Raw genomic sequence first — 26,600 nt, forward strand, 5'->3', positions numbered from 1 at the left:
GTTGGAAATATCAGCACATCAGATATCGGCAAAAAATCCAATGTCATGCATCCCTAAAATAAAGATAAAACCACCACACCGACTGTCAGCCTTCTGTTTGCAAGCATGCTCCTCTAACCTTTAGGCCATCACTACTCGCTTGAGTAAACTCACATAATTTGCGATTTTAATCTGTCAGCAATTTTTTTGTCGAGCCATCGTCCTCACCTTGTTAATCGCAGCAGTATTGCTCTTTTTGTTGATGACTCCTTTATATTCTTCATATAGTTCCATCAGCAGGGTTTGTTCCACTGCTGAGAAGACCACCGCTCCCTTCTTTTTGCAACATAGTATCTTCTTTTCGACAATTGACTCTTCTGGGCTGCGCGGTACTCCTTGCACACCCGCACTGCAAAATTATTCAAGCTTGGCTAGAGTTAGGAAAAATACTATGTCTCTGGTATTTAATTACCTTTATCACCTAACTAGACAAGGTGATATGTCAGCTGCAACAACAATTTGGGGGCTCGTCCAGGATTGGTAACTCAAGGACCCCTGGATCCAGACTGATGGGTAAACTGTGCACAGCCGAGACTGGGTCCTGGAGCCCAAGCCTCTCCCCAGAGAAGATTGTAATCAACCTAAGGGGATGAGAAGGACAGACACCCGTTTCAGCTAAGATACCTTGATACCCAATCTCAAGAGAAAATGAACTTGAGGTGAGGACACTATTTAATATGAAAATCTCTGAGTGCTGACAAGCTAATCAATTGAATTTTGGAACTTATTGATTATTGATTGAACGTATTAGCTCATCCAGAGCCCTGTACACATGGGGGGGACCAGTGTTCTAAGCTCTCAACTGTGATAGTAAACCAGGACCTGGAATGTTCCCCTGAGTCTAAATGTAAACAAGACAAAAGGTATGTTTTCCTCTAAAACTACGGTACAACCTCCTAATACTGATATTTTAATCAGGTGAAAAATTGACATAGTTATTGATTTTAAATATCTTGGTGTGACACTGGATCTAAATTTGAACTTTAGGAAACATGTTTAAAAAAAGGTTAAAACCATAAAGTACAACTTAGCAAATTTTAGACATATTAGAAACTGTCTCTCTTTGGTCGCAGCCAAGATATTTATGCATGCTATGATTCTTTCCCAAATGTCTTATTGCATCACATGTTGGGGGCAGGCTGGAGAAACAGCCATAAAATCTCTTTAGTCCTAATACAAACAAACTCTAAAAACTCTGGACAAAAAGCCAATGCATTTTCATCACTGTAGAGTACTGGAGAAATACAATTTACTGAGCTTTGACAATTTTAGATTATTCTCAAATTTGTGCCTAAATTTTAAACGGTTTGGCCCCTCCTCCACAATGTGACTTTGTGTAAACTTGCTCAGTAATTATAAAAATAAAATCTATTAGATCCTCCAGAATATCCTCTATACAAGATTATACCATACCATTTTGTCGCACTGCAATTGGGCAGTCAGCTTTCTCTGTGAAAGCCACAACTCTGTGGAATGCCCTATCTGATGATATGAAGAACTGTAGTCACTGAGTTTAGTTTACATTATTAATTTCTAATTGACATTGTGGGTGTATGTGATGTGCTGTTGTGTGTAGCTTTGTATTTTGTATTTTGTATGGTGTGTTCTGTGTGGTTTTTATTGTTTGTTTTGTTTTGTTTTGTGTTTTTTTTTGGGGGGGGGGGGGGGGGGGGGGTTGTCTTTTTTGTTTGTTTTTTTGTTTGTTTTTTTGCTTTATACTGTTTGTTGTTGTGCTGTTGTGTGTTTTAATTGTGGTGGACTATGGATGCAAATTAACTTCGAGCTAACTCCGGTGCAGTGCATCTTTAACGTTTAAAACTGCACACTGTCCAAATCAATAAATCAAATCAAGCAACAGCACTGCAACTACCCCCGCACCAGACAGAGTGTGAAGGAGTTGCCAACCACCGAATCCAGCCTCCAGATCTTGGTGGATTAGGAGCAGTGGGAGCCATTGATGGACCCTATGTAAATGCACTCATCTCCTCACCAGGCATGGCCTACCACATTTGACATGCTGAGTAGCAGCAGCAAGAGCACCATGCACAAGTAGAAGTATCTTTTCATTCAACTCCCGGCCCTTCATCACCACCCCCAGTGCTACTATCATCTTTGTCAACACCCTACAGCAATCCCTCTCACCAAGGAGACTCTCTTTTCATGCAGCCCAGAGGCAGCCCTATGCCTGTGGTGGAGGTACCAAATCCACAGGGAGGGCAGAATGGTGCAGCATTAACCATGCATGTATACCGCACATGGACACACAGTGACTTGAAAGAAGTAATGGAAGGACTACAACACCTCTCCAAGGTAGGAGGAGGTGAATTCTGCCTGCAACTCCGGGAACTACTACGACATCATCCTCTGACTTCCTGAGAAATTCAGAGACTGCTGAAATGTAAACTTGGCATTGGCTGGGGTCATGTGGAAGGGACTGGTAATGCAGCCTGGCCACAAGATCGGGATATTCCATGGAGTGCCCAGCCTGGTTGAATGACTTTTGCCAGAAATCAAAGACAATGTGATTAAACATTGCATTCATGTGGACAGAGGGCAGCTCGCTGAGGTTCTGGGGTACACTAGACATGCAGAAAAGGTGATAAAACAAGCCAGTGATAACAAAGAACCAGGGGGGGCAGGAAAGGGCTTGGCAGAGGGTGAGAAAACACACACACACTTGATGATACAGAAATGCTAATAGCTCAGAAAATTATTCCCCTAGCAGAATTACCAAAATGTAAGTGGCAGGAAGAGAGATTTTGCTAAACATGTAACTACCAATGAGATAGACTGCATGCAAATTTAAGATTTACACTGCACTGCCTATGTCAAACACACACCAGGACCAGATGAAGGATTTGAGAAACAGTGGTTTAGAAAAGGAAAGAGTCAGGTTTTCTAACTGGTGCCCATCTGTTCTGGGGGAATGGATTTTGTGCATTATCTGTGCAGAGAACTGATGAGCTCAAAAGATTTCTGAAATCCTTTTTGATCCACATGTGTCTCTAACAAAAACACATACAAAAAGTGGAAGGATGTTGGTTCATGCGTGACATGCTGCAATGACATTTATGATTGGACAGATGAGGGAGAAGGAGTATTTTACTCACCCTCAACAAACATACGCAGTAAATCATTTGGTTGTACATTTATATTACATGCAGTGCATATATTCTCTCAAAGAGGCCAAAATCATGTCAGCACAATAATGACATCATTGACTGTCTCTGATCCAAAGCTGGCAGATGTTCCAACTTAACTATGGGCCAAACACAAATATGATGTGGGTTTGATGAAGAATGCATCACCTTTAATTGTCAAGCCTAAATGTGATTAAAGACCATACAAAACCCAGTATTCACTAAACCAGAGGCTATTGAGGGAATAACACCAATGCATCACTAGGAAAGGGAGTAATTGTGCCATGTCCAGATTCACCTGTGCGCACACCTATCAATCCTGTCAAAAAGGTGCCACAGGATGGCCAGCCTATGGCTTGGAGGTTTGTCCAAGATTTAAAAGCAGTGAACGATGTGGTACATGGCAGGGCACTGGTGGTCCCTGATCCTCACACAATCCTAATCCGGGTACCAAGTAACAGCAAGTATTTTATAGTAGTCGACCTAGCAACTGCATTTTTCAGCATACCAGTAAATCCAGATTCACAATTTAGGTATGCATATACTTTTAAAGGGAAAGCATACGTTCACATGTATGAGTCAAGGATATGTTGAATCACCTGCTGTCTGTTCAGCAGCATTACATCAAGATCTGGAAGGAATCATCCTCCAGTATGTAGATGATCTGCTTTTGTGCTCCAAGAGTGAACTGGCCTGTCAGGCTGACACAGTGGCATTACTACAATATCTAGCAGCACAAGGCTACAAAGCCCGTCTCTCTAAATTGAGGTGGGTAAAACAGGCAGTAACATTCCTAGGCCACATTATTTCCCATGAGGGTAAGAAATTGTCAGATGACATGATCCAAGCCATCTTGAAAATTCCAAAACCAATCACAAAAAGTAAATGATGGCATTTTTGGGCATGATGGGCTACTGTAATAATATTAATGATAACTTTATTTGTATAGCACTTTTCATACAAAAAATGCAGCTCAGAGTGCTTTATAACAAAAGAAATTACATTCACCAAGTGCTTCCCATCAAGAAAGACACAAAAGACATAAAATGAACATAAAAACATGTAAATGTACAGTGGGAAATAAACATTTTGACAAAAGATAAAACAAAGTGAAAATAGAATGCATAACAATAAAATAAAAAATAATAACAACAAAGTTAAGACAGAATATATAAAATGAAGTAAAATTCAACATTTTAAAAGAAGTGCAAAGGTGCTTAAGTTAAAGGCTAAGGTGAAGAGATAAGTTTTGAGCTTTCTTTTAAAAATATTTTGCAAGCTGGCCTCCCTGATATCTATTGGTAGTGTGATCCATCGCTTTGGGGTGAATTGACAAAGGCTGCCTCCCATTTTCTTTCAGCTGTTGCTGGGAATTGGGGATCTCCAGTAAACTAGCAGCAGATGATTGCAGTGCTCTTGAGGGCAGATAGTTAAGAGTTCTATATGTAGAATTGTGAAGGAATTTACATATATTAATGTTTTTTTATTGCCATTGAACAAGTAGTAATGTAACATAAAAAACGAGACCTTCCCCGACCTTCTCAGTTGTCTGTAACAGCCTGTGGACTGATTTCTATGTGAAGGACCCGGGCTGGATATTCTGTGAGAATTAAACAGAAGTGACGAAGGACAAGTCACCCACTCCCGAGCACACACAGCTAAAACAACATTATTTCCTCAACAAAGGAGCAGAAAACAATCTCCAGAGCAATAGCAGAACATAGCTTACCCCTTTTGTTTTTCCTGTTGGTAGTCCAAAGGTTGTAATAAGCACACATTTCCCAACAATACTGCAGTGTGTCGCTCCCCAGCCACAGCTCATTGCTGCCTGGACACAGCCTGTTGCTCCCTGGCCACAGCTCATTGCTGCCTGGACACAGCCTGTTGCTCCCCAGCCGCAGTTCATTGCTTCCTGGACACAGCCTGTTGCTCCCCAGCCCACTGGTAGACTCAAGGGCAGGGGGGCAACCGCCCCCCCCAAGGACAAAAAAAAATACAGCAAAAGTGCCCTCTAAGGTGCCCACCCATTCACCCAAGTCAATGTCATTGCATACAAACTGTGTAGAGAAAATGGCTGCAATCCCCCCTCCTTTCTTGTTTTGTCTGACTGACTGATAGAAATGATAGTTTGGAGGACAAGCCTCTATCACTGTTGTCACACCAGTAGTGCTGTTTAGCCAGGTCTCAACTAAAAAAATACAGTGTAAATTCTTTTCAATTATCAGATCATTAAACAAGAGGGATTTGTTAGCCACTAATCAGCTGTGGCTTAGGAGGTAGAGCTAACTAATCGGAAGGTCGGTGGTTCGATTCCCGGCTCCTCCAGTCTACATGCCGATGTGTCCTTGGGCAAGATACTTAACCCCAAATTGCTCCTGATGGCTGTGCCATCAGTGTATGGATGTGTGTGAATGGTTAGTTTCCTCTAATGGGCAGGTTGGGACCTTGCATGGTAGCCCCTGTACCCATTCAGCGTATGAATGTGTGTGAATGGGTGAATGTGATTCGTAGTGTAAAAGCACTTTGAGTGGTCGGAAGACTAGACAGGCACTATACAAGTACAGTCCATTTACCATTTACCATTTAATTTGACATTTAAAGGAGTGAATTTCAGCTGTTTGGATTCTGTGACAGGAAAGGAGATTGGTTGTGGCTGACCACTGACAAATTGGGATGGGGTGGGATTGTTGGGTCCCTGATTGGGGGACAGCATTCAGAGGTAGCCACTAAATTCCTTGAGTTATGTGTAGCAGAGGGTCAGGTGAGGGGGGAGAGATGCAAGCTGTTTACCTGTGTGTTGTGTTCTGTCCTGTGTGTGCTGTGAGGGGGAGAAATACAGGCTGTCTGTCTGTGTGCACTGTTCCTTGCACTTTTCCCCACATTTTTGTACTGTAGGCAGTGGATGCCCAACTATGCCCAGATCAGCCTCTGCAGAGCATGACACATGACCATGGACTGAGATTTAAAGACACATTGACCTGGACTGAGGAAGGACATGACAGTTTTGTGAAACTCAAGCAAGCACAGCAGGAGAAGGACAGAGGGACGTCCCCACGTCAGCGCGGTTCATAGGGTTTCCTGCGGATGAGAAAGCACAAAGAAGTCCGGGGAAGAAGGCAAGTTAGTAACATGCATTAATGGTAAATGAATACATACATATGGAGAAGAGGAGAGAGTAGCTCAGTGCATCCCCCGGCAGTCTAGGCTATAGCTATAACAAAGGGCTGGTCCAAGGCAAGCTCTTGGTTGGCCCTAACTCTAAGCTTTATCAAAACGGAAAGTTTTAAGCCTACTCTTAAATGTAGAGGGGGTGTCTGCCCCCTGGACTGAATCTAGAAGATGATTCCACAAGAGAGGAGCCTGATAGCTGAAGGCTCTGCCTCCCATTCTACTTTTGGCGACTGTAGGATCCACCAGTAAGCCTGCATTCTGGGAGTGCAGTGTTCTAGTGGGGTAATGGAGTACTATGTATGGAAAGCCCTTTTAGCATCTATTAGATATCCTTGATATCAAACTTAAGTGTCATCTACTAGTTCAGACTTTGGCAGTACTAGTTGGACATTTTGTCCAACTAGTTCGCAACTTTGCCGTACTAGTTGAACAAAAACTCCTACTAGTTACGCTTTTTCAGCAACTAGTGACACTTTTGGACAACTAGTTCGGACAAAAGCCGTACTAGTTGAGCCCAACGCCGAACTAGTTGAGCCAAAATCCCAACTAGTTGACCTTTTTTGCGCACTAGTCGACGACTGGACCCAACTAGTAAAGCTCAAAGTCCTACTAGTTAACTAGTGCGCCGAAAAAACGCCAACATGTTGACTACTTGAGCGCAAATACGCCTTACTAGTTGACTACTAAAGCTCAAAATGCTTACTAGTACTACTAGTAAGAGCCAAAATGTCCACTAGTACTACTGGTAGAAGCCAAAATGTCCACTAGTACTACTAGTAGGAGCCAAAATGTCTACTAGTTACACTAGTGGGCGATTTTTGACCTTACTAGTACTACTAGTGAGAGCCAAAATGTTTACTAGTACTACTAGTAAGAGCCAAAATGCTTACTAGTTGTACTAGTAGCACATTTTTGACCTTACTAGTACTACTAGTAAGAGACAAAATGTTTACTAGTCGTACCCGTAAGAGCCAAAATGCCCACTAGTTGCACTACTAGGGTGTTTTTGACCTTACTAGTACTACTAGTAAGGCTAAAAGTGTTTACTAGTTGAACTAGTAAGAGACTAAATGCCCACTAGTAGCACTAGTTGCATTAAATGCTAATCAGGAGGCGGGACATTGTGCCTTCCTATTGGCTCTCCAGCAAGAACTCCACCCGGCCAAAATTTAACCCTGTAAAGCCTGATAAGTTTTCACTGTTGTTAACCGCCAGCTCTTTGCTTACTATCCATGCAGAATAAAGCATGAATGAATTACTTTTTCTATTAACAACAATGAATCTAAAGGTATTCAATTGTTTTTCTGTTGTTTACTGCTTGACTCATTTTCCTTGTTGCCTTTTTAAACAACACAAAGCTATGTAATCATTTTCTAAAACAGAAAAGCAGCTGCTCTGCTTCTTGCTTTTTCCTTTCAACACGGTCACATGAACATTTTATCATTCATATCATATCGTCACATTATTTAGCAGTGGTGATGGTTAAAACCAAGTCACCACAGAGAAATAATATACTATATTTTTGCTAATGAGCGGCAGTAACTCACCCAACATATACAGTAATGTTCAAAAATTAAAATCAAATGTGACTACTACACCTTGTTTATTAACTACATTATAAACAATGAATGAGCCTATATCAGAAAAATAAACTCTGTCAGGCTCACTTTGATCAACAATAAGCACATAACACCTATATGTTAGCAGCACGGCTGTTATTTATGTGACTCATTTCAGTTGATGTGACTACAGTGAAGGCGGTGAAATCATTTATCCAGGAGCAGCTGCAGTGCGCAGCGACAACCAGCAGGTGGCACATCGAGCGGTCCAGATGCAGTGTTTGTCTCTGGGGAATTGTATTTTTATTTTTTATAAACATGACTGTTTTTCCTACAATTGGAAGTTGTAAATAGTTAATTGAGAGTAAACTGAGGAGTTTAAGGGGACAGTAAACACATGTATGTAATCAGATTTTAAATATCTAATTGATAAATATGTGAAAATTAATTTTAACCATATTTTACCACCTCCCCAGTTGTTGACTCTACTCACATGGTAGCTGAGGTCCAGAGCTCTCGATAACAGTCGGTCTCATGTCTGAAGCCCCTTATGTTGCTGAATTATAAGCCTTCAAACATGCACCAAGGTCAAGGTTCAAAGGTCAATATTTCTTAGCAGGAGCCCTGTAGAACCTTCATACTGACATATGTTACTCTCCAGGTCGAGACCTTTCCAACGATGTGTTTGGTTTAACTCTACGTCAAAGTTTTAATTTTCTCATTTCACAGATACAAACCATCCCAGACCTGGTCTCAGAGACAACTTTGAAGGACTGAGATACAGTGCTGCTTGAGAGTTTGTGAACCCTTTAGAATTTTCTGTATTTCTGCATAAATATGACCTAAAATGTGATCAGACATTTACACAAGTCCTAAAACTAGATAAAGTGAACCCAGTTAAACAAATGAGATAAAAAAACAACAACATTTTTTTCATCTTTTTCATTAATTAATTGAGGAAAATGATCCAACGTTACATATGTGTGTGTGGCAAAAGTATGTGAACCTCTAGGATTATCATTTCATTTGAAAGGGAAAATAGAGTCGAGTGTTTCAATCAACAAGACGACAATCAAGTGTGAGTCTGGGAGGCCCTGCCTTATTTAAAGAAGGTTTGTGGAAGTGTGTCATGACTCAAACAAAGGAGATTTCTGAGAACATTAGAAGAAGAGTTGCTGATGATCACCAGGCTGGAAAGGGTTACAAAACCATTTCTAAAGACTTTGGACTCCACTAGTCAACTGTCAGACAGACTGTATATAAACTGAATACATTCAACACCACTGTTACCCTCCCCCGGAGTGGTAAACCAACAAAGATCACACCAAGAGCAGGTGTGTAATAGTCCAGGAGGCCACAACAGACCCCAGGGTAACGTCTAGGAAACTAAAGGCTTCTCTTGCAGTGGCTACAGTCAATGTTCACATACTTTTGCTTCACACAAATATCTTAGATTGGATCATTTTCCTCAATAAATAAACGAAAAAGATTTAAAAAATGATTTTTTTTTGTCTCATTTGTTTAATTGGATTCACTTTATCTAGTTTTAGGACTTGTATAAATATCTGATCATGTTTGAGGTCATATTTATACAGAAATACAGAAAATTTTAAAGAGTTCACAAACTTTCAAGCAGCTACGTATAAAATGAAGCTTTTTTTTCTTTTTCTTTTTTTTTTTTAGGGGAAATAGTGACCAGAATGAGTCACCTTCAGAGATTATTATACTGCTGATAGTCTGGTACATTACTGTAGGCTTCGGTTAGGGTGAGGGTAGGCTACTACAGGGCCAGCCTGACTATGTTGATGCTCTAGGTGAGATTTAAATTGGAGCCCCAAAAAGTGCAACAATAGTTCCACACTCGCACTAAAATGAAGTGTAACATTTATACCTCCGGCCCAGACAAATCCTCCCAGTTCTCTGGACAAAAGGCAAGTGGAGGTCAAGGTGCCATTCAATGAGTGTTTGGTGGCTGAAGGACAAGTAAGGCTTTGAAAATCAACAGATGAAAACCCATCGACTGCTCAATTTCCAAACCTGAACAGAAACAAGCAAACCTGTCAGTAACTCACTCAGTGCCCCTTCCCTTATTTGGTGCCCTAGGGGACCGTCTATGTGGCCTAAACCACGGCCGGCCCTGGGCTACTATTCACACAACCCTGATTATGATTCTTGGTTTTGGGATTTTATGTCAGTATGACATACAGCAGCTCATTCAATCAGAATCTGTTTTATTAGCCAATGCAAACATACAGAAAATGAGTCTTGGTGTTTGCTCACAAAAATCTGCAACACACAAGAATGAAAATACACAAAAGTAAGGTAATACTACTACTACTACTAATAATAATAATAATAATAATAATAATGATAACAATAATAATAATAATTAAGTCAATAAAGAAATATTAGATTTAAGTTGAAATTTTAAAGTCTATTTATAGAGTGGAAACCTGAAATGAAATATTGACTGTACAGAGCAAATATGGACAAAGAATTGAAGTGAATGAAATATATGAAAGTGACAAGAGAATAAATTATATAAATTAATAATAAATTATTATTAATTTAAATTAAGGGAAATTATTAACATAATTAATAAATAATTAGATTATGTAACAGTAAGAGGTTGAATGCTATGCAGAATCTAAAGTCCAGTTTGATGATGGAAGTGAAATATAAAGTCCAGTTTTATAACCTCGTCTTCATCCCGTTTATAAACACACAACGTTGGAGGGTTTTATTGTTTTAAGAAAGATGATTTCATATTAAATATACTCAGCCACATATTCTTGGAAATATATCATTAAACGAGCAACTTCACATTTTACAATCACAGGCTATAAATCAGCTTTTTCTAAACAGACATGGTGGTGTTTGGATTCGGGTTGCGGCGGACGGCGGCAGTTTGAAACGGAATGAAGCCAACTGACGGCAGACAGCAAAACCAGGAGTCGAACGCGCCCACAACACAATGCTCTTCCCTAGCCTTCCGCTACCACAACCTGACAGAAACTACTTTATTACTCAGAATCAGAGGAGAAATAATGATGACTGATGGCCTTAACACTAACCTATCTTACTGTTGAGTTACTAAGGACACGTTGGTGTTGTTGTGTTGAGAAATCTTAAAGATATCATTAAGACAAAACTTTAACACGATCACAGTGAGGAAAACACTTCCGGTCGGCGGGAATTCCGGTCAGCCAATCACAGAGCTTCAAATTCTGTTTACTGCGCAGTTTAAGGCTGATCGAGTTTATTATACATAGACACATTATTTTCTTTACACTTCAATATACACTACAGTACGTTACCACCAATCTGCAGTTTTATATAATGTTATACTGACTATATGTTACGGCTTTAGCTGGCGTCATCACCATAGTAACGGTATGTTGAGAAATGTTAAAGATACTAAAATCGACAGTGAGGAAAATACTCATACGCGTCCTCTCCGGCCCCACCGGGCTGGTAATATTAAAATGAATAAATAAAATCAAGGATAATATCTTATGATTAAATGTTGAGTGACGTAGTCATAGTTAAAAATGAATAACAAATGAGGAAAAAAACCCGCTGCAGGCACAAACCTACTTCCAACTGAAATACATCAGTTTGAAAGTCGTGCAGAGTGTCACGGAAAATAACTAGATAGATTAAATTTCATGATTATTTCATGAATGTCATGAGACAGACTGGCTCACAAACGAGACGCTGCAGGTTTTCTGTGAATGATTCATGTCCAGCGCGTTTTGGAGTCAGTTTAACTCTGAATACTGGGGAGAACAATCAGCTTTCTTTCGGCTTCTGATGATCAGTCGGTTACATTTTTTGGAGGGGACAAATTTACATGTTTCATATATTGAGGTCTAAACTGTGTTGACGGATGGTTGGTTTAAATATCATAATATAAATGTCCTTTATGAAATTAAGACTGTAATGTTTTAGTTTACTTTACGGGTCCGGCAGAAAATATAACTTATAACTAATTCTCAGACAGCTTCACGGGGTTTCTCTGTTCTCTCTGCTTGTCGAGCATGATGAGAGCATAGACTATATTATAAATATTATTAATATATATCTTTATAAACAATCTATGGATGAGAGACGGACAGAAGCTGCAAATCGACGGCTCTCATCTGCCACCTGCTGGTTGTTGTTCCGCACTGCAGCGACTCCTGGATCAATTATTTCAGCTTCTTCACTGCGGCCGCGGCATTGAAATGAGTGACATCTGTATGTGAAATGATTAACAACAATTTGGTAACACGGGGGAACTTCTGCTTGTCACTTCAGATAAGCGGTTTGGGAAGAACAACACAGGCAAGCAGAAGTTCCCCCGTGTTACCAAGCAGACGCGGTGGAGGAACAGAGAAAAGACTTTTTAAAATTAATTCTCTGTAGTTGCAAATTTTCTAAACATAAAAATATTAATGTTACATTTACTTTGGTTTTCATGTCGTTGTATGTTTAATCTACCAAAATGCATTCAATTGCCATTTCATGTTAATATAAAATAAACTAAATTAACAGGCTTCCTGAAATGAGTGCTGCTAAAACTCAAGTTACTATACAGAGCGGGCACTTTAAGAGGTCCAGCACACAGTTTCTACACTGACCAATCAAAATCTTTGTCCCGCCGGCTTCATTTGCATGCAGTCCACTAGTACTACTAGTTGCCCTGTTTCCGTGTTACTAGTACTACTAGTGAAGCTCAAAATGTTTAGTAGTAGTACTAGTGGACATTTGGGCTCTTACTAGTACTACTAGTAAGAGCCCAAATGTCCACTAGTTACACTAGTGGAGTGTTTTTGACCTTACTAGCACTACTAGTAAGAGCCAAAATGTTTACTACTACTACTAGTAAGCACCAAAAATGCTGACTAGTAGTACTAGTAGCACATTTTTTAACTTACTAGTACTACTAGTAAGTTCAAAAAATGCTTACTAGTACTACTAGTAAGAGCCAAAATGTCCACTAGTACTACTAGTAGGAGCCAAAATGCCAACTAGTTGCACTAGTGGGCTGTTTTGACCTTACTAGTACTACTAGTAAGTGCCAAAAAAATTTAACTAGTTAACTAGTAACACTGATTTTTGCCTTACTAGTTAACTACTAGAACAAATTTCTTTTGACTAGTAAGACTTTGTGCCGAACATGTAAACACTTTGACCGAACATGTAGGAAAATTTTCGTACATGTTGACACTTTCCTTTAACTAGTTGAGCTTTTCGCCGCACTAGTAAGCGACTGCACGCAACTAGTAAGACTTTTCTTTAACATGTTGGGCTTTTTGCCGAACTAGTTGGCATTTTCGGCGCACTAGTCGACGACTTGGTCTTACTAGTTCGACAAAATTGCGTACTAGTCGACATCTGCGCGCGACTAGTATTACTACTGACGTAAAAAAATTTCACTAGTTAACATCTATGACAGTCGCAGCGCTTTACTAGTTAACTACTTGCGCTCAGATGTCGACTAGTGCGCAATTTTGGCGTACTAGTAAGACCAAGTCATCGACTAGTGCGCTGAAAATGCCAACTAGTTCGGCAAAAAGCCCAACATGTTAAAGAAAAGTCTTACTAGTTGTGCGCAGTCGCTTACTAGTGCGGCGAAAAGCTCAACTAGTTAAAGGAAAGTGTCAACATGTACGAAAATTTTCCTACATGTTCGGTCAAAGTGTTTACATGTTCGGCACAAAGCCTTACTAGTTGAACAAAATTTGTTCTAGTAGTTAACTAGTAAGGCAAAAATCAGTGTTACTAGTTAACTAGTTAAACATTTTTGGCTCTCACTAGTAGTACTAGTAAGGTCAAAACAGCCCACTAGTGCAACTAGTTGGCGTTTTGGCTCCTACTAGTAGTACTAGTGGACATTTTGGCTCTTACTAGTAGTACTAGTAAGCATTTTTGAACTTACTAGTAGTACTAGTAGTATGGAAATAGGGTAACTAGTAGTACTAGTGGACTGCATGCGCATGAAACGGGCGGGATAATGATGAAATTCTGAGTCCTGATTGGTTGGTTTTCTTTATTTTGAACCAGAGAGCCATTTGGAAGTCTCATTTCATGTCTCATCATTAGCATTTTGGCTCTCACTAGTGGTACTAGTAAGGCCAAAAAAGCTCTACTAGTGTAACTAGTAGACATTTTGGCTCCTACTAGTAGTACTAGTGGACATTTTGGCTCCTACTAGTAGTACTAGTAGACATTCTGGCTCTTACTAGTAGTACTAGTAAGCATTTTGAGCTTTAGTAGTCCACTAGTAAGGCGTATTTGCGCTCAAGTAGTCAACATGTTGGTGTTTTTTCAGCGCACTAGTTAACTAGTAGGACTTTGAGCTTTACTAGTTGGGTCCAGTCATCGACTAGTGCGCAAAAAAGTCAACTAGTTGGGATTTTGGCTCAACTAGTTCGGCGTTGGGCTCAACTAGTACGGCTTTTGTCCGAACTAGTTGGCCAAAAGTGTCACTAGTTGCTGAAAAAGCGTAACTAGTAGGAGTTTTTGTTCAACTAGTACGGCAAAGTTGCGAACTAGTTGGACAAAATGTCCAACTAGTACTGCCAAAGTCTGAACTAGTAGATGACACTTAAGTTTGATATCAAGGATATCTAATAGATGCTAAAAGGGCTTTCCATAATTATGAGCTCTTTAAAGAAACTCATGAAGTCATTACTACTGAGAGCCATTAACAAGCCAGGCTGACTAGTATGGAAAGCCCTTTTAGCATCTATTAGATATCCTTGATATCAAACTTAAGTGTCATCTACTAGTTCAGACTTTGGCAGTACTAGTTGGACATTTTGTCCAACTAGTTCGCAACTTTGTCGTACTAGTTGAACAAAAACTCCTACTAGTTACGCTTTTTCAGCAACTAGTGACACTTTTGGACAACTAGTTCGGACAAAAGCCGTACTAGTTGAGCCCAACGCCGAACTAGTTGAGCCAAAATCCCAACTAGTTGACTTTTTTGCGCACTAGTCGACGACTGGACCCAACTAGTAAAGCTCAAAGTCCTACTAGTTAACTAGTGCGCTGAAAAAACGCCAACATGTTGACTACTTGAGCGCAAATACGCCTTACTAGTTGACTACTAAAGCTCAAAATGCTTACTAGTACTACTAGTAAGGGCCAGAATGTCTACTAGTACTACTAGTAGAAGCCAAAATGTCCACTAGTACTACTAGTAGGAGCCAAAATGTCTACTAGTTACACTAGTGGGCGATTTTTGACCTTACTAGTACTACTAGTAAGAGCCAAAATGTTTACTAGTACTACTAGTAAGAGCCAAAATGCTTACTAGTTGTACTAGTAGCACATTTTTGACCTTACTAGTACTACTAGTAAGAGACAAAATGTTTACTAGTCGTACCCGTAAGAGCCAAAATGCCCACTAGTTGCACTACTAGGGTGTTTTTGACCTTACTAGTACTACTAGTAAGGCTAAAAGTGTTTACTAGTTGAACTAGTAAGAGACTAAATGCCCACTAGTAGCACTAGTTGCATTAAATGCTAATCAGGAGGCGGGACATTGTGCCTTCCTATTGGCTCTCCAGCAAGAACTCCACCCGGCCAAAATTTAACCCTGTAAAGCCTGATAAGTTTTCATTGTCGTTAACCGCCAGCTTTTTGCTTACTATCCATGCAGAATAAAGCATGAATTAATTACTTTTTCTATTAACAAAAATTAATCTAAAGGTATTCAATTGTTTTTCTGTTGTTTACTGCTTGACTCATTTTCCTTGTTGCCTTTTTAAACAACACAAAGCTATGTAATCATTTTCTAAAACAGAAAAGCAGCTGCTCTGCTTCTTGCTTTTTCCTTTCAACTCGGTCATATGAACATTTTATCATTCATATCATATCGTCACATTATTTAGCAGTGGTGATGGTTAAAACCAAGTAACCACAGAGAAATAATATACTATATTTTTGCTGATGAGCGGCAGTAACTCATCCAACATATACAGTAATGTTCAAAAATTAAAATCAAATGTGACTACTACACCTTGTTTATTAACTACATTATAAACAATGAATGAGCCTATATCAGAAAAATAAACTCTGTCAGGCTCACTTTGATCAACAATAAGCACATAACACCTATATGTTAGCAGCACGGCTGTTATTTATGTGACTCATTTCAGTTGATGTGACTACAGTGAAGACGGTGAAATCATTTATCCAGGAGCAGCTGCAGTGCGCAGCGACAACCAGCAGGTGGCACATCGAGCGGTCCAGATGCAGTGTTTGTCTCTGGGGAATTGTATTTTTATTTTTTATAAACATGACTGTTTTTCCTACAATTGGAAGTTGTAAATAGTTGATTGAGAGTAAACTGAGGAGTTTAAGGGGACAGTAAACACATGTATGTAATCAGATTTTAAATATCTAATTGATAAATATGTGAAAATTAATTTTAACCATATTTTACCACCTCCCCAGTTGTTGACTCTACTCACATGGTAGCTGAGGTCCAGAGCTCTCGATAACAGTTGGTCTCATGTCTGAAGCCCCTTATGTTGCTGAATTATAAGCCTTCAAACATGCACCAAGGTCAAGGTTCAAAGGTCAATATTTCTTAGCAGGAGCCCTGTAGAACCTTCATACTGACATATGTTACTCTCCAGGTCGAGACCTTTCCAACGATGTGTTTGGTTTAACTCTACGTCAAAGTTTTAATTTTCTCATTTCACAGATACAAACCATCCCAGACCTGGTCTCAGAGACAACTTTGAAGGACTGAGATACAGTGCTGCTTGAGAGTTTGTGAACCCTTTAGAATTTTCTGTATTTCTGCATAAATATGACCTAAAATGTGATCAGACATTTACACAAGTCCTAAAACTAGATAAAGTGAACCCAGTTAAACAAATGAGATAAAAAACAACAACATTTTTTTCATCTTTTTCATTAATTAATTGAGGAAAATGATCCAACGTTACATATGTGTGTGTGGCAAAAGTATGTGAACCTCTAGGATTATCATTTCATTTGAAAGGGACCAAGATCAATCAACAAGACGACAATCAAGTGTGAGTCTGGGAGGCCCGCCTTATTTAAAGAAGGTTTGTGGAAGTGTGTCATGGCTCAAACAAAGGAGATTTCTGAGAACATTAAAAGAAGAGTTGCTGATGATCACCAGGCTGGAAAGGGTTACAAAACCATTTCTAAAGAGTTTGGACTCCACTAGTCAACTGTCAGACAGACTGTATATAAACTGAATACATTCAACACCACTGTTACCCTCCCCCGGAGTGGTAAACCAACAAAGATCACACCAAGAGCAGGTGTGTAATAGTCCAGGAGGCCACAACAGACCCCAGGGTAACGTCTAGGAAACTAAAGGCTTCTCTTGCAGTGGCTACAGTCAATGTTCACATACTTTTGCTTCACACAAATATCTTAGATTGGATCATTTTCCTCAATAAATAAACGAAAAAGATTTAAAAAATGTTGTTGTTTTTTATCTCATTTGTTTAATTGGATTCACTTTATCTAGTTTTAGGACTTTAGGACTATCTGATCATGTTTGAGGTCATATTTATACAGAAATACAGAAAATTTTAAAGAGTTCTTCAAGCAGCTACGTATAAAATGAAGCTTTTTTTTCTTTTTCTTTTTTTTTTTTAGGGGAAATAGTGACCAGAATGAGTCACCTTCAGAGATTATTATACTGCTGATAGTCTAGTACATTACTGTAGGCTTGGGTTAGGGTGAGGGTAGGCTACTACAGGGCCAGCCTGACTATGTTGGTGCTCTAGGTGAGATTTAAATTGGAGCCCCAAAAAGTGCAACAATAGCTCCACACTCGCACTAAAATGAAGTGTAACATTTATACCTCCGGCCCAGACAAATCCTCCCAGTTCTCTGGACAAAAGGCAAGTGGAGGTCAAGGTGCCATTCAATGAGTGTTTGGTGGCTGAACGACAAGTAAGGCTTTGAAAATCAACAGATGAAAACCCATCGACTGCTCAATTTCCAAAGCTGAACAGGAACAAGCAAACCTGTCAGTAACTCACTCAGTGCCCCTTCCCTTATTTGGTGCCCTAGGGGACCGTCTATGTGGCCTAAACCACGGCTGGCCCTGGGCTACTATTCACACAACCCTGATTATGATTCTTGGTTTTGGGATTTTATGTCAGTATGACGTACAGCAGCTCATTCAATCAGAATCTGTTTTATTAGCCAATGCAAACATACAGAAAATGAGTCTTGGTGTTTGCTCACAAAAATCTGCAACACACAAGAATGAAAATACACAAAAGTAAGGTAATACTACTACTACTACTACTACTACTACTACTAATAATAATAATAATAATAATGATAACAATAATAATAATAATTAAGTCAATAAAGCAATATTAGATTTAAGTTGAAATTTTAAAGTCTATTTATAGAGTGGAAACCTGAAATGAAATATTGACTGTACAGAGCAAATATGGACAAAGAATTGAAGTGAATGAAATATATGAAAGTGACAAGAGAATAAATTATATAAATTAATAATACATTATTATTAATTTTAATTAAGGGAAATTATTAACATAATTAATAAATAATTAGATTATGTAACAGTAAGGGGTTGAATGCTATGCAGAATCTAAAGTCCAGTTTGATGATGGAAGTGAAATATTAAGTCCAGTTTTATAACCTCGTCTTCATCCCGTTTATAAACACACAACGTTGGAGGGTTTTATTGTTTTAAGAAAGATGATTTCATATTAAATATACTCAGCCACACATTCTTGGAAATATATCATTAAAAGAGCAACTTCACATTTTACAATCACAGGCTATAAAACAGCTTTTTCTAAACAGACATGGTGGTGTTTGGATTCGGGTTGCGGCGGAACGGCGGCAGTTTGAAACGGAATGAAGCCAACTGACGGCAGAGAGCAAAACCAGGAGTCGAACGCGCCCACAACACAATGCTCTTCCCTAGCCTTCCGCTACCACAACCTGACAGAAACTACTTTATTACTCAGAATCAGAGGAGAAATAATGATGACTGATGGCCTTAACACTAACTTATCTTACTGTTGAGTTACTGAGGACACGTTGGTGTTGTTGTGTTGAGAAATCTTAAAGATATCATTAAGACAAAACTTTAACACGATCACAGTGAGGAAAACACTTCCGGTCGGCGGGAATTCCGGTCAGCCAATCACAGAGCTTCAAATTCTGTTTACTGCGCAGTTTAAGGCTGATCGAGTTTATTATACATAGACACATTATTTTCTTTACACTTCAATATACACTACAGTACGTTACCACCAATCTGCAGTTTTATATAATGTTATACTGACTATATGTTACGGCTTTAGCTGGCGTCATCACCATAGTAACGGTATGTTGAGAAATGTTAAAGATACTAAAATCGACAGTGAGGAAAATACTCATACGCGTCCTCTCCGGCCCCACCGGGCTGGTAATATTAAAATGAATAAATAAAATCAAGGATAATATCTTATGATTAAATGTTGAGTGACGTAGTTATAGTTAAAAATGAATAACAAATGAGAAAAAAAGCCGCTGCAGGCACAAACCTACTTCCAACTGAAATACATCAGTTTGAAAGTCGTGCAGAGTGTCACGGAAAATAACTAGATAGATTAAATTTCATGATTATTTCATGAATGTCATGAGACAGACTGGCTCACAAACGAGACGCTGCAGGTTTTCTGTGAATGATTCATGTCCAGCGCGTTTTGGAGTCAGTTTAACTCTGAATACTGGGGAGAACAATCAGCTTTCTTTCGGCTTCTGATGATCAGTCGGTTACAATTTTTGGAGGGGACAAATTTACATGTTTCGTATATTGAGGTCTAAACTGTGTCGACGGATGGTTGGTTTAAATATCATAATATAAATGTCCTTTATGAAATTAAGACTGTAACGTGTTAGTTTACTTAACGGGTCCAGCAGACAATATAACTTATAACTAATTCTCAGACAGCTTCACGGGGTTTCTCTGTTCTCTCTGCTTGTCGAGCATGATGAGAGCATAGACTATATTATAAATATTATTAATATATATCTTTATAAACAATCTATGGATGAGAGACGGACAGAAGCTGCATCTCGACGGCTCTCATCTGCCACCTGCTGGTTGTTGTTCCGCACTGCAGCGACTCCTGGATCAATTATTTCAGCTTCCTCACTGCGGCCGCGGCATTGAAATGAGTGACATCTGTATGTGAAATGATTAACAACAATTTGGTAACACGGGGGAACTTCTGCTTGTCACTTCAGATAAGCTGTTTGGGAAGAACAACACAGGCAAGCAGAAGTTCCCCCGTGTTACCAAGCAGACGCGGTGGAGGAACAGAGAAAAGACTTTTTAAAATTAATTCTCTGTAGTTGCAAATTTTCTACACATAAAAATATTAATGTTACATTTACTTTGGTTTTCATGTCGTTGTATGTTTAATCTACCAAAATGCATTCAATTGCCATTTCATGTTAATATAAAATAAACTAAATTAACAGGCTTCCTGAAATGAGTGCTGCTAAAACTCAAGTTACTATACAGAGCGGGCACTTTAAGAGGTCCAGCACACAGTTTCTACACTGACCAATCAAAATCTTTGTCCCGCCTGCTTCATTTGCATGCAGTCCACTAGTACTACTAGTTGCCCAGTTTCCGTGTTACTAGTACTACTAGTGAAGCTCAAAATGTTTAGTAGTAGTACTAGTGGACATTTGGGCTCTTACTAGTACTACTAGTAAGAGCCCAAATGTCCACTAGTTACACTAGTGGAGTGTTTTTGACCTTACTAGCACTACTAGTAAGAGTCAAAATGTTTGCTAGTACTACTAGTCAGCACCAAAATGCTGACTAGTAGTACTAGTAGCACATTTTTGAACTTACTAGTACTACTAGTAAGTTCAAAAACGCTTACTAGTACTACTAGTAAGAGCCAAAATGTCCACTAGTACTACTAGTAGGAGCCAAAATGCCAACTAGTTGCACTAGTGGGCTGTTTTGACCTTACTAGTACTACTAGTGAGCGCCAAAAATGTTTAACTAGTTAACTAGTAACACTGATTTTTGCCTTACTAGTTAACTACTAGAACAAATTTCTTTTGACTAGTAAGACTTTGTGCCGAACATGTAAACACTTTGACCGAACATGTAGGAAATTTTTCGTACATGTTGACACTTTCCTTCAACTAGTTGAGCTTTTTGCCGCACTAGTAAGCGACTGCGCGCAACTAGTAAGACTTTTCTTTAACATGTTGGGCTTTTTGCCGAACTAGTTGGCATTTTCGGCGCACTAGTCGACGACTTGGTCTTACTAGTTCGACAAAATTGCGTACTAGTCGACATCTGCGCGCGACTAGTATTACTACTGACGTAAAAAAATTTCACTAGTTAACATCTATGACAGTCGCAACGCTTTACTAGTTAACTACTTGCGCTCAGATGTCGACTAGTGCGCAATTTTGGCGTACTAGTAAGACCAAGTTGTCGACTAGTGCGCTGAAAATGCCAACTAGTTCGGCAAAAAGCCCAACATGTTAAAGAAAAGTCTTACTAGTTGCGTGCAGTCGCTTACTAGTGCGGCGAAAAGCTCAACTAGTTAAAGGAAAGTGTCAACATGTACGAAAATGTTCCTACATGTTCGGTCAAAGTGTTTACATGTTCGGCACAAAGCCTTACTAGTCAAAAGAAATTTGTTCTAGTAGTTAACTAGTAAGGCAAAAATCAGTGTTACTAGTTAACTAGTTAAACATTTTTGGCGCTCACTAGTAGTACTAGTAAGGTCAAAACAGCCCACTAGTGCAACTAGTTGGCATTTTGGCTCCTACTAGTAGTACTAGTGGACATTTTGGCTCTTACTAGTAGTACTAGTAAGCATTTTTGAACTTACTAGTAGTACTAGTAGTATGGAAATAGGGTAACTAGTAGTACTAGTGGACTGCATGCGCATGAAACGGGCGGGATAATGATGAAATTCTGAGTCCTGATTGGTTGGTTTTCTTTATTTTGAACCAGAGAGCCATTTGGAAGTCTCATTTCATGTCTCATCATTAGCATTTTGCGCAACTAGTGTGACTAGTGGGCATTTTGGCTCTCACTAGTGGTACTAGTAAGGCCAAAAAAGCTCTACTAGTGTAACTAGTAGACATTTTGGCTCCTACTAGTAGTACTAGTGGACATTTTGGCTCCTACTAGTAGTACTAGTAGACATTCTGGCTCTTACTAGTAGTACTAGTAAGCATTTTGAGCTTTAGTAGTCCACTAGTAAGGCGTATTTGCGCTCAAGTAGTCAACATGTTGGCGTTTTTTCAGCGCACTAGTTAACTAGTAGGACTTTGAGCTTTACTAGTTGGGTCCAGTCATCGACTAGTGCGCAAAAAAGTCAACTAGTTGGGATTTTGGCTCAACTAGTTCGGCGTTGGGCTCAACTAGTACGGCTTTTGTCCGAACTAGTTGGCCAAAAGTGTCACTAGTTGCTGAAAAAACATAACTAGTACGAGTTTTTGTTCAACTAGTACGACAAAGTTGCGAACTAGTTGGACAAAATGTCCAACTAGTACTGCCAAAGTCTGAACTAGTAGATGACACTTAAGTTTGATATCAAGGATATCTAATAGATGCTAAAAGGGCTTTCCATAGACTAGCCTTTATCCAATTCTATTTCATCATGTGTTCACAGCACTACCACCACCGCAAACACACACACACACACACACACACACACACACACACACACACACAGCAAGCTAACACCCCTAGGTGTCATACAATTAAGCAATATTACACTCGAGGGTGTGCTTTCCCGTCATTGTTGGCATGACAGTGATGCGGTCAGGAGCGAGGCGCTTGTATTCCGTATACAATATTTACCAACAAAATAAAACATATAAACAAAATTTATTCATATTGGCAGTTCGCTCTAAAAATAAAAAAAACTTTTTGCTTGTGTTATCTCTGTTTCCATGGAAATACATGGGGTATGACTAATACCTAGAAAACAATCACTCACGTCAGTATACTCTTATGTATTGAAACCTAGTTTACTACTCCAGCAAGTAGGCCGACCCTTAGTAACAAATTAGCAATAGAGACGATTTCTAGTCCCTGTTGAGTCAGCCAGCCAACTTGAGCTAATGCTTTCTAGAGATCGTGGGATTTTCCAAACTGAATAAATTCCACACATAATTATTATAGTAATTGTAGTAGGTGGCTTTAATATTCATGTGGACAGGTGATAGTCTTAGCACTGCATTTATCTCATTATTAGACTCAGTTGGCTTTTCTCAGTGTGTAAATAAACTCACTCACTGTCATGACCACACCCTCAATCTTGTGCTGACCTACGGCATCGAAATTGAACATTTAATAGTTTTTCCACAAAATCCTATTTTATCAGACCACTACTTCATAACTTTTGAATTCCTATTACTGGATTACACACCATTAGACAAAAATGTCTTCACCAGATGTCTATCTGATAGTGCTGTAGCTAAATTTAAGGAAGCTATTCCATCAGTATTGAACTCAGTGCTATGTCTCAATACTACTCCTATGGACTCCTATGTTCATTTTAGTTCTTCCCAAATTGATAATCTTGCTGATAGTGCCGCAGGCTCACTGCAAACTACACTTGACTCCATTGCCCCTTTAAAAAGGACAGTAATAAAACATAAGAGGTTAGCTCCATGGTTTAACTCCCAAACCCACAAATCAAAGCAAATATCAACGAAATTGGAAAGGATTTGGCGTTCCACCAAACCAGAAGAATCTCGCTTAGTCTGGCAGGGTAGTCTTAAAACATATAGGAAGGCCCTCTGTCATGCCAGAGCTGCCTATTACACAGCATTAATAGAGGAGAATAAAAACAGCCCTAGGTTTCTTTTCAGCACTTTGGCCAGGCTGACAAAGAGTCATAACTCTATTGATCCGTGTATCCCAGTGGCTCTCGGTATTAATGACTTCATGAGCTTCTTTAAAGGGGACAATATGCCTTTACTTATTTTCAGACATATATATAATGTCACAATGCCGGATATTCATGTTAAGTGTGGCTGACATGTCAGATAACGAGGTAAATGTATGTAGTAGTAATCCTTGTGAGCAAAAAGCAGCAGCCTCAGACTGCTCTGAATGCTCGGTTTCCAACGGTTTTTTCTACTTTCAGCCTGAGCTGACGTCAGTTCATGACAGATTTCTTTATATGGACATCTGCTACGTGCACAGCACACGAGTTCGCTGCTCCGCTCCGGGAGTAGTTACACCAAGCCACGACTCCATTATACAGCACAGGTGTGCTGGTTGTCTGCAGCTCTTCATAAAACATCTCACTGTGTCTCTTTCAGCTTGTACTGTTCCTCCCTGCATTATTTCTAACTGATCCGCTGAACAAATAGCTCAAAATATGTTATTTTGATCAGTTTTTGGCGCAGCTACGAAGCTCCGCTAATTTGGTGAGGAACACGTTTTTACTTCCTGTATATTCTTCACAATAAAAGTCTCCCATTAGTTAGTCATTTAAAAGCTTTTAATTTGAAGCAGTAAAGCAGGTAAGTTACACAACTCTGATGTGTAAAGCTGGCCAATCAGAACAGAGTGGGCTCATAGGGAGGGCCTTAAAGAGACAGGAGCTAAAACAGGGTGTAAGAGAAACTATGTATATTGAGGGGTTGCATAAAGGGCCAGTATAAGATAAATATGGAGTTTTTTGAACTGTGAATCATGCAGAGTTAATCTAGTGCAGTCCAAAAAAAAATTCAGAGCTGAAATGAGCACAACAGGTCCTCTTTAATGATAAAATTCTAACTATTAGAGACAAAATCCATCACGTTCTGCCCTCAACAGGCACCAATTTATTCACAAACACAGGAACCTTAGAAGCAGCTGTGAAACCTGACATATGTTTGGATTTTTTTTCTCCAATTGACCTTTCTGAATTAACTTCAATGACTTCTTCATCCAAACCATCAACCTGTCTCTTAGACCTCATCCCAACTAGGCTGCTTAAGGAAGTCTTACCCTTAATTAGCACTTCTTTACTAGATATGATCAATCAGTCTTTAGTAACAGGCTATGTACCACAGTTCTTTAAAGTAGCTGTAATTAAACCTCTTCTTAAGAAGCCTACTCTTGATTCAGGCATCTTAGCCAACTATAGACCTATATCTAACCTTCCATTTCTTTCTAAGATCCTCGAGAAAGCAGCTGCTAGTCAGTTATGTGACTTTCTACATAACAGTAGTTTATTCTAGGATTTTCAGTCAGGTTTTAGAGTGCATCATAGCACAGAGACAGCACTGGTGGAAGTTACAAATGACCTCCTAGCTGCATCGGACAGGGGACTTCTCTCTGTGGTTGTCTTGTTAGATCTTAGCGCTGCATTTGACACAATTGATCATCAAATCCTATTACAGAGACTGGAAAATTTAATTGGCATTAAAGGAACTGCATTAAGCTGGTTTAAGTCCTACTTATCAGATCGATTTCAGTTTGTACACATTAATGATGAATCCTCCATGAAGGCAAAAATTAGACATGGAGTTCCACAAGGTTCTGTGCATGAACCAATACTATTCACCTTGTATATGCTTCCTTTCGGTAATATTATTCGGAAACACTCCATCAATTTTCATTGTTATGCAGATGATACCCAAATATATTTATCAATGAAGCTAGATGAGAACAATCAGTTAACTAAACTCCAAGCAAGACATAAAGACCTGGATGACCTGAATTTTCTGCTACTAAACTCAGACAACACTGAAGTCATTGTGCTTGGCCCTAAACACCTTAGAAACACATTATCTAATGATATAGCTACTCTAGATGGCATTACCCTGGCCTCCAGCACTACCGTAAGGAATCTGGGAGTTATTTTTGATCAGGATATGTCCTTTAACTCCCACATAAAACAAATTTCAAGGACAGCCTTTTTCACTCACGTAATGATGCAAAAATCAGGCACATCCTTTCTCAAAAAGATGCAGAAAAAATAGTCCACGCATTTGTTACTTCCAGGCTGGATTATTGCAATTCATTATTATCTGGCTGTCCTAACAAGTCTCTAAAGACTCCTTAGCTGGTCCAGAATGCAGCCACACATGTACTGACAAAAACTAGAAAAAGAGATCATATTTCTCCCATCTTAGCTTCACTACATTGGCTTCCAAAAAAATCCAGAATTGAATTTAAAATCCTTCTCCTTACCTACAAAGCTCTTAATGGTCAGGCACCATCATATCTTAAGCTCATAGTATGTCAAGTCTATGTCAAGTTTAAGAAGGAGGTGGGTCCTTAGGCCGTATTCAGACCAAATTAGGCGGTGCGGCCCACTGCTGCAGGGTCGAGCGGAGGTGTGTGGGCCTGTGGGCATGTTTATTTGTGCTCTAGAACTTGACACAATCAGAGAATAATGTTTTATTTATCTGATTCACAGGCTTTCTCGCGACCAGCGCTCCCTCTCTTCATTCATTCTACAGCTTGCTCGACCACAGCTGCTTTCTCACTCTCTCTCTTTGTCTTGCTGGGAAGCAGAGCACAGTCTAACTTTACTTTTAACGTTATCAAGCGAAGAGACATGTCCTCCCCTCATCCTAGTAATGTCTTTGTTCTCTATCATGACAGAGTTTACAGCTCTGATCAGTCTGATATCCAACTGTGATCGGCTACCGCAGCCTTTAGCCGCAGTGACTTCGGGTTGCA

The 26,600-nt window shown here is 39.4% G+C and overlaps 1 pseudogene; it reads left to right on the forward strand.

The window, feature by feature from the left end:
- Positions 1–26,196, forward strand: part of LOC121909696 — a 34,789-nt pseudogene extending 8,593 nt beyond the window's left edge.
- Positions 26,197–26,600: the final 404 nt, after the last annotated feature.

Source organism: Thunnus maccoyii, chromosome 13, assembly GCF_910596095.1.
Source record: "Thunnus maccoyii chromosome 13, fThuMac1.1, whole genome shotgun sequence".
Taxonomy (NCBI): domain Eukaryota; kingdom Metazoa; phylum Chordata; class Actinopteri; order Scombriformes; family Scombridae; genus Thunnus; species Thunnus maccoyii.